General features: G+C 37.5%; 1 protein-coding gene across 1 annotated transcript in view; it reads left to right on the top strand.

Annotated features, from left to right (window-relative positions):
• The window catches only part of Dhc36C (Dynein heavy chain at 36C), a 1,350,914-nt gene that overhangs the window by 1,146,286 nt on the left and 189,642 nt on the right, over positions 1-14,986 (top strand). The gene's annotated exons all lie outside the window — the stretch shown is intronic.

Genomic DNA, 14,986 nt, shown 5'->3' with positions numbered 1-14,986 from the left:
ATCTTATAAGTTATCTTATAATTAAGAAAAATGCATGTGCAGAATTTTCCAGTGTTTTTAAACCACCCAGAAGGCGAGACAAGGTGTGTGTGTGTATGTGTGTGTGTGTGTGTGCTGAGATAATAGCACCCAGAAATCAGTGGCTGTGATTGGTTATTGTGTCAACCAATCCAGTTGACTGTTGCCATTTGTCATGAGTTGCTGTTTTTCTTTTCTGAGTTTCATCTGTTTTGCATGCATGAAATGTGAACTGACATGTTTAGGACACCAATATAGACAAGTTTTTAATATATAATTTTCTATAAATAATTTATAATTTTTTGCTCATATTTACAATGGGAAACAGTATGGATGAGCTACTGAATGTCTCATTTTCTGCCAGATCTTTTGTGGATTGTAATTGAAGGATGCTGGAACTTGTTCATAAATAAGTCAAATGAGTTATATCAGCCTTTCTTTGGTTCATCCAGAAAAATAATAATTTCTCAAGTGATTACTTTTTTCCGAAAACTTATAAGATTTCATATTATGTGGCTGCATTTAAAAATCATATCAAAATTCAAATTATCTGTGTCTCATGCTAGTGTTTGCCAATGATAATCTAATCACAATTAAAAGAACACAAGTATTAACCACAGTGAAAATTATTTAATTGTAAATATTTCATCCTAAGTATCTTAGGACATCATCAGCACAGTAGTTTAAAACAATAATAGGAATAACATCAGTTCTTCTTCGTCTATGATCTCTTATGCTTTTAAGTGTCGAGATTTTGCCAAAGAGATTTCCATGCCGTCCGAGGTTTGTTGTTTTGCTTCTTTCCAGTTAATTCCCTTCTTTTCCAATTTTTCTTTAATTTCCTTTTGCCAACCTTTCCTGGGTCTGCCTATGTTTCTTTTTCCTATTTTCTGGCTTTCGTATACAGTTTTTGCTATTCTTCCTTCTTCCATTCGATTAAGATGTCCAAACCACCTCATTTGAGCTTGCGTTATGAATTGATTCAGAGGTGCAACTTGAAGACCGTCTCTTATGGTTTGATTTCTTATTCGGTCTAGTCTTGTTTTTTGTGCCACTTTCCAAAGATATTTCATTTCAATTGTTTGCAGTTTATTTGTGTTTCCTGTTGTTAAACACAAGACTCACAACTGTATGTTAATGTTGGTAGAAACACTGAACGGTACACTGCCATTTTGGCATTTTGGGTGGCTTCTTTCTTATCTAGGAGTGGGGCTTTCATTGCATAGAATAGCTTTGTTTCCCCTTTTTTCCTGTTGTTAATTTCTGTGTCTAGTCTACCATCTTCTTGTATATATGATCCCAAGTATTTAAAGGAGGGGACTTGTTCCAGTTGGTGATTCTCTATTTTTATTAGGTGTTTTTGTTGTAGGAGTGAGATATGATCATTGTTTTAGTTTTATTTATATTTATGGTCATATTCCTTTTCTTTGTTTCTTCATACCAAATGTTGACATTGTACTGCAGATCATCATCTGTATTTGCTAGAATCACTACATCATCTGCAAAAGCCATGTGCGAAATCCTGTTTTCTTTCAGTTTCCTGTATCCTAGGTGGAACTTTTTTGTTTTTGGTTGGCATGCCTTTAAAATTTCATCCATTACTATGATGAAGAGAAGAGGGCTGAGGATACAGCCTTGCCTCACTCTTACATTTGTTTCAAATTCTTTTGATCTATTATTACAGGTTCTTACATAATTTCTATTACTTTTGTAGAGGCTTTGTATGGCTGCTATTAAGTTATCTTGTATCTTGTTTTTCTTTAATGTTTGCCATATTAAGTGTCTGGGAACTCGGTCAAAGGCTTTTTCAAAATCTATAAAACATGAATGTAGTTCTTTTCCATATTCCAATGTTTTCTCTGATATTTGTCTAAGACTGAAGATAAGATCCTGTGTGCTTCTATTCTTTCGAAAGCAATATTGCATTTCATCCAGTGTGTCCTCTATTTGATTCCTAAGCCTCGCTTCTAAAATGCGGGTATATAATTTTCCTGGAACGCTTAAAAGTGAAATTCCTCTATGGTTTTCACATTTGTGGTTGTCTCCTTTCTTAAATATAGGGATTATTATAGCTACTTCCCAGTCTTTGGGAATAATTTTCTTTTTCCATACAACATTGAATAGGTGTAAAAGAAATTTTATGGCTTTCGTTCCTAAATTCTTTACCATTTCTGGTGTTATTTGGTCATGGCCTGCTGATTTGCCCAGTTTTATTTTATTTATTGCTACTAACAGTTCATTTGCATGAATTTCTTCACTCTGATCTTCTATTTTGCTTGTGTGTCTTGCTCTTAGGGTTCTATTTTTTCCGTGTCCTGCATCTTCCAATAATTCTTGAAAGTACTGTTTCCGTTTTTCCATGATGTCTTCGGAATTTGTGAGTAACTTTCCCTCTTTATTTTTGATAAACTTTATGGGGCATTCTTTCTCTGACCTCATTCTTCTTAAAACATTATAGAAGAGTTTTTGGTTTCTTTTAAAATTTTGTTCTAAAGTATGTCTGAAGTCTTCCCAGCATTTTCTTTTCTCTGCTTTCACTAAGGTTTTAACTTTATTTCTTTGGTTGTATAGTTCTCTATCAACCTGCAGCTTTGATGTTATATATCTCTTCTATAATTGCTTTTTCTTTTTAATTTCTTCTTTTAGTTCTTCAGTCCACCAGGGTGTTTTATGTTTCTTCTGTTTATTATTTAATGATACACCACAAATTTCTTTGCTTGTTTCTAGAAGAAGTGTTTTGAACCTGTACCATAGGTTTTCTACATCTTGGTCTTCATATATCTCTTTTTCTACTTCTTTCATCTTCTCTTCTATTTTACTTTTATACTCAATGGCTGTTTCTTCTTTCTTTAGTTTGTAGTTCTTTATCTTAACATTTATTTCCTTGCTACTTTTTCTACATTTTTCAACTTTTATTTTATGGATTGTTTCCAATACTAATAGGTAGTGGTCATTGCCTATTTCAGGACCTCTGTAGACCCTTGCATTTTTTGTATACTTCCAGTATGATCTGCTTATGATGGCGTAATCGATTATAGATTTTTCGTTTCTATTGGGCTCTTCCCTGGTAAACTTATGGATTTCTTTATGCTTGAACATAGTATTCGCTATTACAAAATTATTTGTAAGGCAAAGATTTATTATTCTTTCTCCATTATTATTCTGGGTTATTTCTCTTTGTGATCCCAACACTTGTTTCGTTTCTTCATCTACTTGATTCCCTACCTGGCCATTAAGATCTCCTAGTAGTATGATATGCCCTTGAACTTCTTCAATTGTTTTTTGTAAGAGTTTGAAGAATTCATCTTTAATTTCTTTATTGGCATTCTTGTTTGGGCCATATGCAACAATTACAGTGAATACTTGGTTGTCTGATTTAAAATCTATAGTAATTGTCAACAACCTTTCGTTTATTAGTTGCCATTTAGTAATATATTCTTTGAGATCTAGTTTAATTATGCAAGCTACCCCTTATTTTCCCCATTCTCTTGGGTTTACCCCCCCTGAATAGAAAAATATATACCCATCTTTCATTTTCTGGCAACCTTGACCTTTCTTTTTTGTTTCTGTGACTGCTAGCAAATCCAATCTTGATTTTTTAAATTCATCTATTAATTCGTTTTCTTTTCCATGTAGACTTTTAATGTTCCGTGTTCCGTATCTTATGTACCTTTTTCCTCACTTTGTCGTTAACCATTTAGTGAAATTTTAAGGTGTGCAGGGGATTAGCCTTCAGCACCCGAGTCTGGTGGTGGGGCTGCCACCTTCGAGGCCCCCAGACTGGCCTGTGAGGGAAGTGCTATCCTGTTGGTCCCCGGGAGGTATTTTATTTCCCTCCTACCCTTCATAGTAAGCTATGACGAGCATTCCCCGATCCGCCACCAGGGGGACGCACCCGATGGGGGTTACAGGTGTCCCGACACGGGATATCATACAGTTAGGACTCATAATTACAATAGAATCTCATTTAACGTAACGTGTTACAGAAGTAAAAAAAATGAAAAATTAAAATAAAATAAAATAAAATAAAGAAAACATAAAATAACTATTTAACACAATTTTGTATGACAATTTCCCATACTTTAGGAATAGTAAGAATGTCGTTGCGGTTTAAGTTTGGTCTGTGTAGTAGGGCTTCAGAACTTTCTTTGTATAAATGTTCATTTATATAAAGATCTGTGTAAAAGTTTAGACTTTTCCCAATAGATCTTATGGTTTGGATTTTCAATTCTCTGTTGAAAGAGGCCAGATTTCTGTGGTTTAAAAAGACGAATGTGGTCTTGATGTTCCGAGATGCGTTTCTGAACAGACCTACCTGTCTGTCCAAAGTAAGACAATTTGCATGAGCATGGAATCTCGTAAATGCCAGGCAGTATCAAAGGTGAGAGTTTATCCTTAGGAGAAGGTAACAAGTTGTAAAATTGGTTGATAGGTTTGTAAGTTGTGGCAAAATTACATTTCTTCATAATTTTAGAAAGACATTCGGAGATGCCTTTGATGCAAGGTATGGGAATCCTATGGGCTTCTTCCTATCTGGTTTGATGTATGGAGAAGTGACTGATGATTTTTTGAGTTGAACATCTTTCTAAAATTATGAAGAAATACAATTTTGCCACTACTTACAAACCTATCAACCAAATTTACAACTTGTTACCTTCTCCTAAGGACAAACTCTCACCTTTGATGCTGCCTGCCGTTTACGAGATTCCATGCTCATGCAAATTGTCTTACTTTGGACAGACAGGTAGGTCTGTTCAAAAATGAATCTTGGAACATCAAGACCACATTCGTCTTTTTAAACCACAGAAATCTGGCCTCTCTCAACACGGAATTGAAAATCCAAACCATAAGATCCATTGGGAAAAGTCTAAACTTTTACATAGATCTTTATATAAACATGAACGTTTATACAAAGAAAGTTCTGAAGCCCTACTACACAGACCAAACTTAAACCGAAATGATGTTCTTACTATTCCTAAAGTATGGGAAATTGTCATACAAAATTGTGTTAAATAATTATTTTATATTTTCTTGATTTTATTTTATTTTAATTTTTCATTTTTTTTACTTCTGTAACACATTACGTTAAATGAGATTCTATTGTAATTATGTGCCCTAACTATGTTATTCCTATTGTTGTTTTAAACTACTGTACTGATGATGTCCTGAGATACTTAGGATGAAATATTTACAATTAAATAATTTTCACTGTGGTTAATACGTGTTCTTTTAATTATGATCGCACCACAGGTTTCGTTATTTTAAAAAAAAAAAAAAAAAAAAAAAATCTAATCACACCATGAAGTGTAAACCCTTTGTGCTTCTCACATAATGGCGCACATGAAGCATGGCTATTGTTCCTTTGAGCTTTATGCTTTCCATTTTTAAAACTTAAATATTGAAAGTTATCCTATAATTAATTGTATTGGACCAATTAAGATGAGTTCTGATGATCAGTGGATTAACTGGTAATGCAGACAAGACAAACTTAAAAGTTTTTAGAAAGTGGAATATTGGAGTCATTCCTTTTGCACTAACCCTTAAGAGAGAACCCCTCGCTATACTTGGAATTCTCTTCTCCACTTATCTAATATTACAGTTCAAGAACTTATATACAAAAACACTGAAACTTCAGAAGACTAGAAAACTGGGCCACTTTCCATTTCTTCTAAAGCCGTAGTACTTAAAACCATAATCTTCCCTGCTCAGTTGTACATAATAAATATTACAGACATTACAGAAGCTGTATTAAATATATAGTAAAAAAGCAATTCTATAGTAATATAATTACTTTTTTTTTTGGTCCAGTCTATACCAAGAAGTTAAAAAGGAATTTCTTCAACTATCAAACAAGCACAAAGGTTTTGGAATTCCAGTCTTAAAATTCTGTTATTTAAGCAATACACAAAAATCCATGAAATGTTGCAAACCAATCATGCATGTGCAGAATTTCTCCAGTACTACCTGGGTTTTCATCTTTCCCTGTTCAGATAAATGATTATAAAAGTCCAAAAGCTGAGATTGTGCCTGAATACTACAACATTATGTGCTTAACTATACAATTGCTACAACATTCTCTCATTGACATTCTTTCGATTAATAAAAGTAAAATTTGCTATAAAGAAATCTTTAAGCTATTTCACCACAAACATCCACAATTGGGTACTGACAACGCTACTTTGTTTTATAACTTACTGAAGTTCCAAGGATACCCTAATAGGAAGAATCTTGCCTGGAATTTATAATCACCTTCCAGTCAATATCATCAAATATTGACTTTAACAATTTATAGTCACCTTCCAGTCAATATCATCAAATATTGACTTTAACATCGGAGATCCAATCTGTGACATTGTTACTAACCGGAAATGTATTAGCCCCCCCCCCCCTGCCCTGCATATTTGGATCAGATTATGTAATCTGTTGTGCATTTTATTGCTTACAACAGAACAGGTTATTTTTTTTTTGCAGTACCCAACACTTGTCAGAAATGGGAAGAGAATTTCGCTTTTTATAACTTGATTAATGTTAAGAAGAAACATGGATTTGAAAACCAGCAACATGAAATGCAAATCTTTTATAATATTGTATTGTTTAATCATACAATTTTTGTATTTAGAAAGAAGCATTCCAGGAGATATCATATTCTGGCTCGGTGGTGTAGACCACCCACATTATGCGATACTCACCAGACAGAGATAAAATTCTGTCTATTTTTACTATGAGAGGTTTTTTAAATGGTTCCAAAGGGATGACTAGAGAGCAATCCCAAGCAGAGCAGGCCAACTCAAGACAGTTAACTCAGATAAGGCTAACCACCTGGGTATCAGTCATCTTTGCTCTTTAGTTTCAATTGGTCTTTTGGTTGTTCGTCTGCATGAGACTGGTGAAAAAAGAAAACTGATAGTCTTTGGTATATGATGATATAAAAGAGATGAGGCCTTTTGTCTATCTCTGATACTATCTATCTGTTTTTTTATTTTTCCTAATACTGTGAGGCTCTCTTGCATCCCTATACTAACTATCTGAACCTATAATGAATATCCCTTTACTTTTTCATTCAATAAAGTGTATTGGATTGGAGACTGGCCTAGCTATCTGATAGATATCAGCAAGTTGTGTATGGGGGAGCAATATCCTGGATGAGAAAAGTCACTAATAGTGTGCCTCAGGGGTCTGTTTTATGGCCATTGCATTTTAACCTGTATGTTAATGATATTGGTGAAGATATGGATGGGGATTTTCAGTTGTTTGCAGATGACGCAAAGTTGGATGAAGTATGAAGAGTAGAGAAGATGTTGTGGCCTTACAAGAAGACTTCAATAAATTGAGTGAATGGGAATGGGGATGCAAGTTCAATCTTGCAAAATATTATTATTATTATTATTATTTGACACCTCCATGGAGTCCAAAGATTCATCGAGGGAAGGCACCTGCTCTACAACTGTTTCCACAGCTCAATTCACCAACCGACTACAACTACACCAATGCCATCTACTGCCGACCACCAGTAGTATTTCCAAAGACAATCACAAACATCCATGCCCACGGCAGGATTCGAACCCACAGCCTTTTGGCTGGAGAGCAGATATGCTAACCACTTGGCCAGCCAGGCTGGCATATAAAATTTAAATTTTATAAAAATTTGGAAAACAAAGATGGGATGTAGAATTTATGTTTGGTGGGGATATTTTGTTGGAGGTAATAAGAGATCTTGGGGTGATAGTGGATAAGGATCCGAAATTTAGTGGACACATTGTAAAGTTGTAAGGACAACACAACGAATTCTGGGAATGGCACGGAGGACATTGATTTGTAGAATTAATGTGATTCTTGTTCCATTCTATAAGGCTCTGATTAGGCCACACATGGACTACTGTGCACAAATCTGGCCATCTGGTTTTCAAAAGGACAAAGAGATGCTGGAAAGGGTCCAGAGGTGACTGGCTAAGGCAGCGTCTGTTACAGTGTCTAGTGGATAGGAGGAAGAAGAGGGAGTGGATATGATAGATACGTACAAGTTAGTAAGGATTTGTTATAGGATCAATGTTGGAAAGGTTTTACAGTAAACGGTCAGGAGAGAACCAATCCCTGGAAGGTGTATAAGGAGGGTGTGAGCAAGGGAGTAAGAAGCAGGTTTTTTGCATGCAGAGTTGTCAATGATTGGAATGAATTGCTTGAGGGTGTAGTGTCTGCAAAGAATTTGAGTGTGTTTAAGGTACAGTATGATGAGTTGTATGTATGATAAAAGGACCTCCTAGATGAGTCTTTGACTCCATGGGTGGGGGGGGGGGTCTTGAGATAATAATATTAATAATAATAATAAGCTAAGCAGAACTCTCCTACCCTGATGGTACCACATAAAGACATTATTTCTGTTGTCAGTTACATTTAAATTATTTTCCTCAATTACAAAGTTTAATGCTGTGTGCCTATCACAGTTATATTTGTGCTCTGATGATTCCGGTTAGAAAACCAGTGAAATATTAGTGAGTTTAATAAATATATTTTTTTTGCTCTCTTGATGTTGTTTATACTGTATATCATTATTATAAATCATCAATGCAGGGGCGCGCCGGCAATACATGCAATGTGTGCGATGCACACAGGCACCAAAGATTTCAGGCAAGGAGGAAATACTTAAAAAATATTTTTCATTAATTATATCAAAATAAATTATATTTTTGTTTAAATTTTAATTATATTTTATAGATTTGTCTTAAACAAGTTATTTATAATCACTTATTTGTTATTATTCCTTAAGATTTTATTTTATTCTGGTCCTAATTCTAACAAGTAGTTTAGCGTAAATAAGTAAAAACTTGAACTTGCGTGAGTTTGCTGTTTACAGGATGACACGCATTTGAATTTGTTTAATCTTGTTCACTCACATTTGCTCTAAACATATATAATTTAAAACGCATTGAGATGCTAGAAAAGTTTGATCCTTTTATATCGAAACACATGTGACATGTTGCTAATGATCCTGACTTTAAAAATATGTCCTCCTATTTAGGAGATAAAATTCAAAATGAAATACTCACTTTATTTGCACCAAATATTAAAAATAACATTTTTATAAAGTGTTTTTTTTATTCGGGGGAGGGGTATAGGGGCGCCACCTAAAGTTTTGCACACAAGTGCCGGACACTACTGGCACACCCCCTGCATCAATGACACCTAAGTTTTTCTATACATATCCTCTGTCTCAGTTACCAATACACACCTGAAATGTTAGTTATACACCACTGATTTCTGGAATGTGGAATATGAAGAAAGGCTGAGAAGATGCAATTTACAGAGTCTAGTAGATACGAGAAAGAGGGGATGATATGACAGATATGAGGTCATCCCTGGAAGTTGTATAAGGAGGGGGGGAGGGTGAAAAAGGGAATGAGAAGCAGGTTTTTTTGCATGTAATGTTGTCAGTGATTAATGCCTTTTCTTAGAATGTGGTGTCTGCAGAGAATTTGAATGTGTTTAAGGCGGGATACAATTAGTTGTGAATGACGAAGGGACTCCTAGATGAGTCTTTGATTCCATGTGTTCTTAGCATAATAATAATAATAATCAATAGATTACTAAATAACTTAAGGAATTGACAACGTACATAAGAATATAAATTAAATTAAACTTTAATAAATATTTCCGATATTTCGGCAATGTCACGTTGCCATCTTCAAAAGGAACTTACAAAAAAGGCAGTAGGCACTACAACACAGTAACTGAGAATGAAGTGAGGAAGCTATTGTTCTCCTAAAAGTCCTGATGGTGTCCCCTAGCAGGCTAAGTAGGTATTCTTGGCTGTTGGGCTGAAGGTCTGCTGATGTAAGCCTCCCAAATTTGGGGCAGTCTCATGCAACCAAATTTGTTGAGCTTTGGAGAGTTTCTTAGGGTCGAGGCTGATTCCATGGAAAGTCTTTCAAATTTGAACTTGCTACGGTTTATTATTGTGGCTTTCTTCCACCGTATTCTGTGGCATCTGTCCAGAGCATGGTCTGCAAGACCAGAGTGGCTATACTGGTGAAAACGGATATAGTCCTTGTGTTCTGAAATTCTGATATTCGCTGTCCTGCCTGTTTGGCCAAAGTAGCTGCAAGGGACCTGGTATGCATCAGATAGGTCTAGGGGAAGTGGGTGGTCTTTAGTGGAGTGGATAAGGGATGCCAATTTTCTATATGGTCTGTAACAAGAGGTCAAGTCATGTTTTTTTTAGATTTTGGTAATTTTTTCCGAGGTGCCTCAGATGTAGGGAATGGTGATGGATTTAGAATAATCCTTGTTGTGAAGGGGGGGGGGTTCTGGTTTCAATATATTTTTTATTTTTTTGGGGGTGGGGGTAGCCATTGGCTAAGAAAGAGTTGAGGATGAGATTTAGTTCAGTGATTAGGGCCTTGTCTTTGAACAGATTAGTTTTGCCCTGTTGTATAGTGTCTTCACCACTCCATATTGTTGTGAGGGGGGGGGGGATTATTGCTGAATGTACATGTACCTGCCTGTATGGGTGTGTTTTCTATAAACTGAGAAAACCAAGGTTCCATCAGGCTGGCAGGTGACTAGTGTGTCTAGGAAAAGGAGGCTGTTGTTTTCCTCTTTTTCCAGAGTGAACTTGATTCTGGGGATGTTGGCCATTTAAGTGTGTTAAGAAGAAAAGGAGTGTATTAGAGCCGTGTGGCCAAATAGCGAACACATCATCGACATAGCAAAGCCATATGGTTGGTTTTTGTGGGACAGAGGCTAAGGCTTTTACTTCAAAGGTTTCCATAAAGAAATTGGCCAAGGGTGGGGAGAATGGTGAACCCATGGCTGTCCCCTCTATTTGTTTGTAGAATTTTCCCTGCCAAACGAAATAGCCGGAGTTCATTGTGAATTTAAATAGGGCTGTGATATCGGGAGGAAATTTAGCTTGGATTAGCTCTAAGGATTCTTTGAGTGGGACATTTGTGAATAAGGAGGAGACATCAAAACTGACCATTATGTCAGTGTGTTTGAGTGTAAGGTTTTCTATGCTAGCTTTGAAGTGGGCTGAGTTTTTTATGTGTGATGGTGTGTTGCCAATATTGTGCGAGTGCTTTGGCCAAATGTTTAGCTAATTTGTATGTAGGGGAATCAATGCCATCCACTATGGGACATAATGGCACATTTTCTTTATGTATTTTTGGGAGTCCATAAATATGGGGGGGGGGGGTATAGAGTTAAATGGTTTTAACCTGTTAGTAACTTCTACAGGCCAGGAAGTGATCTTCTCAAGGAGCTTGTGAAGTTTCCTGATTTGTGAATTGGTGGGATTGTATTCGATAGGGAGGTAAGTAGCCCGATCAAATAGAAGAGCATTAAGCTTACCTGTGTAATCCATTTGGTTAATGGATTACATGGTACTACAGTTGCATTTCCTTTATCCGCTTTGGTGATAACTATTTCTTTATTATTCCTAATTTCCTGCAGAGCTTTATATTCCTTATTGGATATGTTGGTTTTTGGTGGTCTTGCTTTGGAGAGGACACAAGCTAATTTAATCTTACACTATATAATAAATTTAGTTTAATCCTTTATCCAAGTGTGTGCCAACAAAGTTTGCACCTGAAAGTATCTTCAGGACTGGGGTAAAGTGGTACAACACCGGGCAACTCCTTGCAAAGGTGGAGCAAGATACCAACACGCCTATCTCAGTATCTCCCATAATGCAAAACACATCTCCTTGCGGATATGTATAATGTTATGCATTAAGGGAAGGGCCACTACCCAGACTAGTTTCGACCTTTATTGAGGTAGAATGGGAGTTCATGCCTTTCATCACTGGCCTCTTTAGATTTAAAAAAAAAAAGTTGTGCTGAGAGTTAGCTTGATAGTGAGAGAGGAGGAGAAAAGATTGAGTGGATAGTAGTAGATAGTTAAGAGGCCTCAGTCGATCTACTTGGCCTGACTTAAATGACAGCACCAAGCAGATCTCCGACATTATCTCCCTCATCTGTTCTTTTCAGCTTTCCCCGGTCAGTCACCTCTTCAGGTGTCTGCCCGAGGAAAGTGGGGAAAAACAAATGAAAGAAGCACCACATGAAAAAGAGGAACTAGTAAATAACATTAAAAATTACATATAACAATTTGTAAGAAACTAGGTAAATTCTGAAATTTCAACCTGAATGACCAGTTTAATACTGAGAAGAGCGGGGGAAGAGCCTGGCCTGGGTGATGCAGCCCACAAGGAGCTGCACCGCCTCGGTGTAAGCCTTCGCAGCCCAGGTTCTCAGGATACCCCCCCCCTCCTGTGTGGAATAGACATAGACCTTTTTTACAACAAAAATTCTAATCTGAAAGAGGACAAAAAGAAGAAAAAACAAACCAGATTTTTTTTTTTTTTTTTTTCCCCGCTCTGGCAGATCGATACTAGGAGTCGACTGACTTGTTAGGCGAGGTTTAAATCATCCTGCTGTCTATTGTTGTGGGTTTTAATGATGAGATCTGCTAATTTGTCTCCACGGACGTGGTTTAGCATGTAGAGGCCTTTGTGCAGTGCTAGTCCCACGTCGTCCTCTGCATCGATAAGACCAATGATCTTTTCAGGAGTGATTTCATCTATATTATCGACAAAACGTCGTTCCATTCTGCACTGACGACTCTTGGCCCGTTTTGTCCTGTGAGTATCAGTTGAATGTCTCCGAATGTTTCTATTGCTTTTCGTAGTCTCGCCGCCTCCTCGGGGAAATCATTTAAGAGATGCAATATAGGTGCATTGGCCTTTGCATGAGGGAACTTTGTGGGTTCTGAAGTTGACTTTATATTTCCAACTTGTGCCAGACTTCCTTGTTTCGATTTTTTAATATTTACTTCTTCAGGGCTGGCTGGCCTCTTTTGTGTGGTTTCTGCATTGTTGATTTCCATATCTACTGCCTCCGTGTCCTCGTCTATTGTAACTGCAGTGATAGTTCCGTTTTGTTGGTGCTGCTGGTTATTTTCGGTTGCTACGTCTGTAGTGGCGGTTTGATCGGTGGCCAGTTCCTCCTGCCCTTCATCTCTCCTGGTTGCAGGCTTCTCCACTGGTGTACTTGGCAGTGTTTCGGAGGTGGCATGATTCTTTGTTGTTCCGTCATGCGCGGCCTTCAGGGTGGGGAAATCATTCTGTTCTGCGTCGATAAACTTTTGGGCTGTTGTTTCCTTGTTGGACATAATAGTGCCTCCCAATTTTTCGGCCAGATTTCTGTCCGGACAGGTGTCTATTTTATGGCTGTTAATGCCGCATTTTAGGCATGCCGATTGGCACTGTGCTAGTGTATGACCCGCTGTTAGGCAGTTCTTACACTTTAACTTCGGGCACTGAGCCCCGAGATGAGTCAGGGCTCCACATTTAAAACATTGCCTCTTTACTCCCGGGTAACTCACCATTACCCTGGCCGATCCTATCATTACAAAATTCGGAACTTCTGTTTACATCGTTAACGAGAACGTGACTTCCCCCGACATCCATTCAGGGTAGTCAGCGTCTTTGCCTACTTGGACATCTCGTACGGTTCCCCATTTCGAAAAGACTTGATTAATTATGTTGTTCCCTCCTTCTAGGTATTCCAGAGGGAATCGCTCTATTCTCATCTTTTTAGAGATGCTACCAACGACAAAAGGATGGCAAAGTTTCCCTTGACACTCAATCCCTTTGAGTAGTTTCTCCCTTGTTGTTGTATTTTTACAAACTACTTGATATCTGCCACCCCCATAGGGGGTAAAGCCAGAAATATTATCTGCCCCTACGCAGTCAATTAGCGCTTTCGCAAACGTCTTCTTGTGTACACTTGCGTCGATTTCGAACCCGAGGGTTCTTACTCTCGGTAGAGCCCAAGACATACTTCAAAAAAAAAGGGAAGAGTAGACCCTTGTACGATCCAAGTCCACAAAAGGACAGACCTGTAGAAAAGGACAAGCTTTCCCTGTTTGCAGATAAGAAAAACCTGTTAAACTTAGGTACAGGGGGAACACAAAGAACCAAAGAAGAAAAAAAAGACAAAGGGTTCTTACCAATGCAGCAAGACTGTAATAGGAGCTCTCTCTCGGGGTCTGGAAACTGGAATCCAAGGCTGGGATACTTTCACTGCAGAGCTGGAACATGGAGCTTTCTCTCGGGGTCTCATCAGTGAGTAGCTAGACCTTTCGACCTTTATTGAGGTCTCTTCAGTGGGAGCCAGGCCAAAGTGGAGATACCAGGCAGAAGCATTAGCAAGGTCATCTCTACCTATAGGAGCTGCCAAACGGTGTGCCACCTTTTTATTAAATTACTCTGGATTTAGAGAAAGATGTTGAAAGTTTATTTTTCACTTGGCCAGACTATAATAAATTTTGTTTAATCCTTTATCCAAGTGTGTGCCAACAAAGTTTGCACCTGAAAGTATCTTCAGGACTGGGGTAAAGTGGTACAACACCGGGCAATTCCTTGCAAAGGTGGAGCAAGATACCAAAACTCCTATGAAAGGAGTTGCCCGGTGTTGTACCACTTTACCCCAGTCCTGAATATACTTTCAGGCACAAACTTTGTTGGCACACACTTGGATAAAGGATTAAACTAAATTTATTATAGTCTGACCAAGTGAAAATAAACTTTCAACATCTTTCTCTAAATCCAGAGTAATTTAATAAAAAGGTGGCACACCATTTGGCAGCTCCTATAGGAGGAGATGACTGTGCTAATGCTTCTGCCTGGTATCTCCACTTTGGCCTGGCTCCCAGTGAAGAGACCTCAGTAAAAGTCGAAACTAGTCTGGGTAGTGGCCCTTCCTTTAATGCATAACATTATACATATCCGCAAGGAGATGTGTTTTGCATTATGGAAGATACTGAGATAGGAGGTATCTTGGTTGGTATCTTGCTCCACCTTTGCAAGGAGTTGCCCGGTGTTGTTACCACTTTACCCCAGTCCTGAAGATACGTTCAGGCACAAACTTTGTTGGCACACACTTGGATAAAGGATTAAACTAAATTTATTATA

Source organism: Typopeltis vanoorti, chromosome 7 (assembly GCF_054136105.1).
Source record: "Typopeltis vanoorti isolate ZY-2024b chromosome 7, IOZ_Tvanoo_1.0, whole genome shotgun sequence".
Taxonomy (NCBI): Eukaryota; Metazoa; Arthropoda; class Arachnida; order Uropygi; family Thelyphonidae; genus Typopeltis; species Typopeltis vanoorti.
This window is presented reverse-complemented; position numbering and strand designations above follow the sequence as displayed.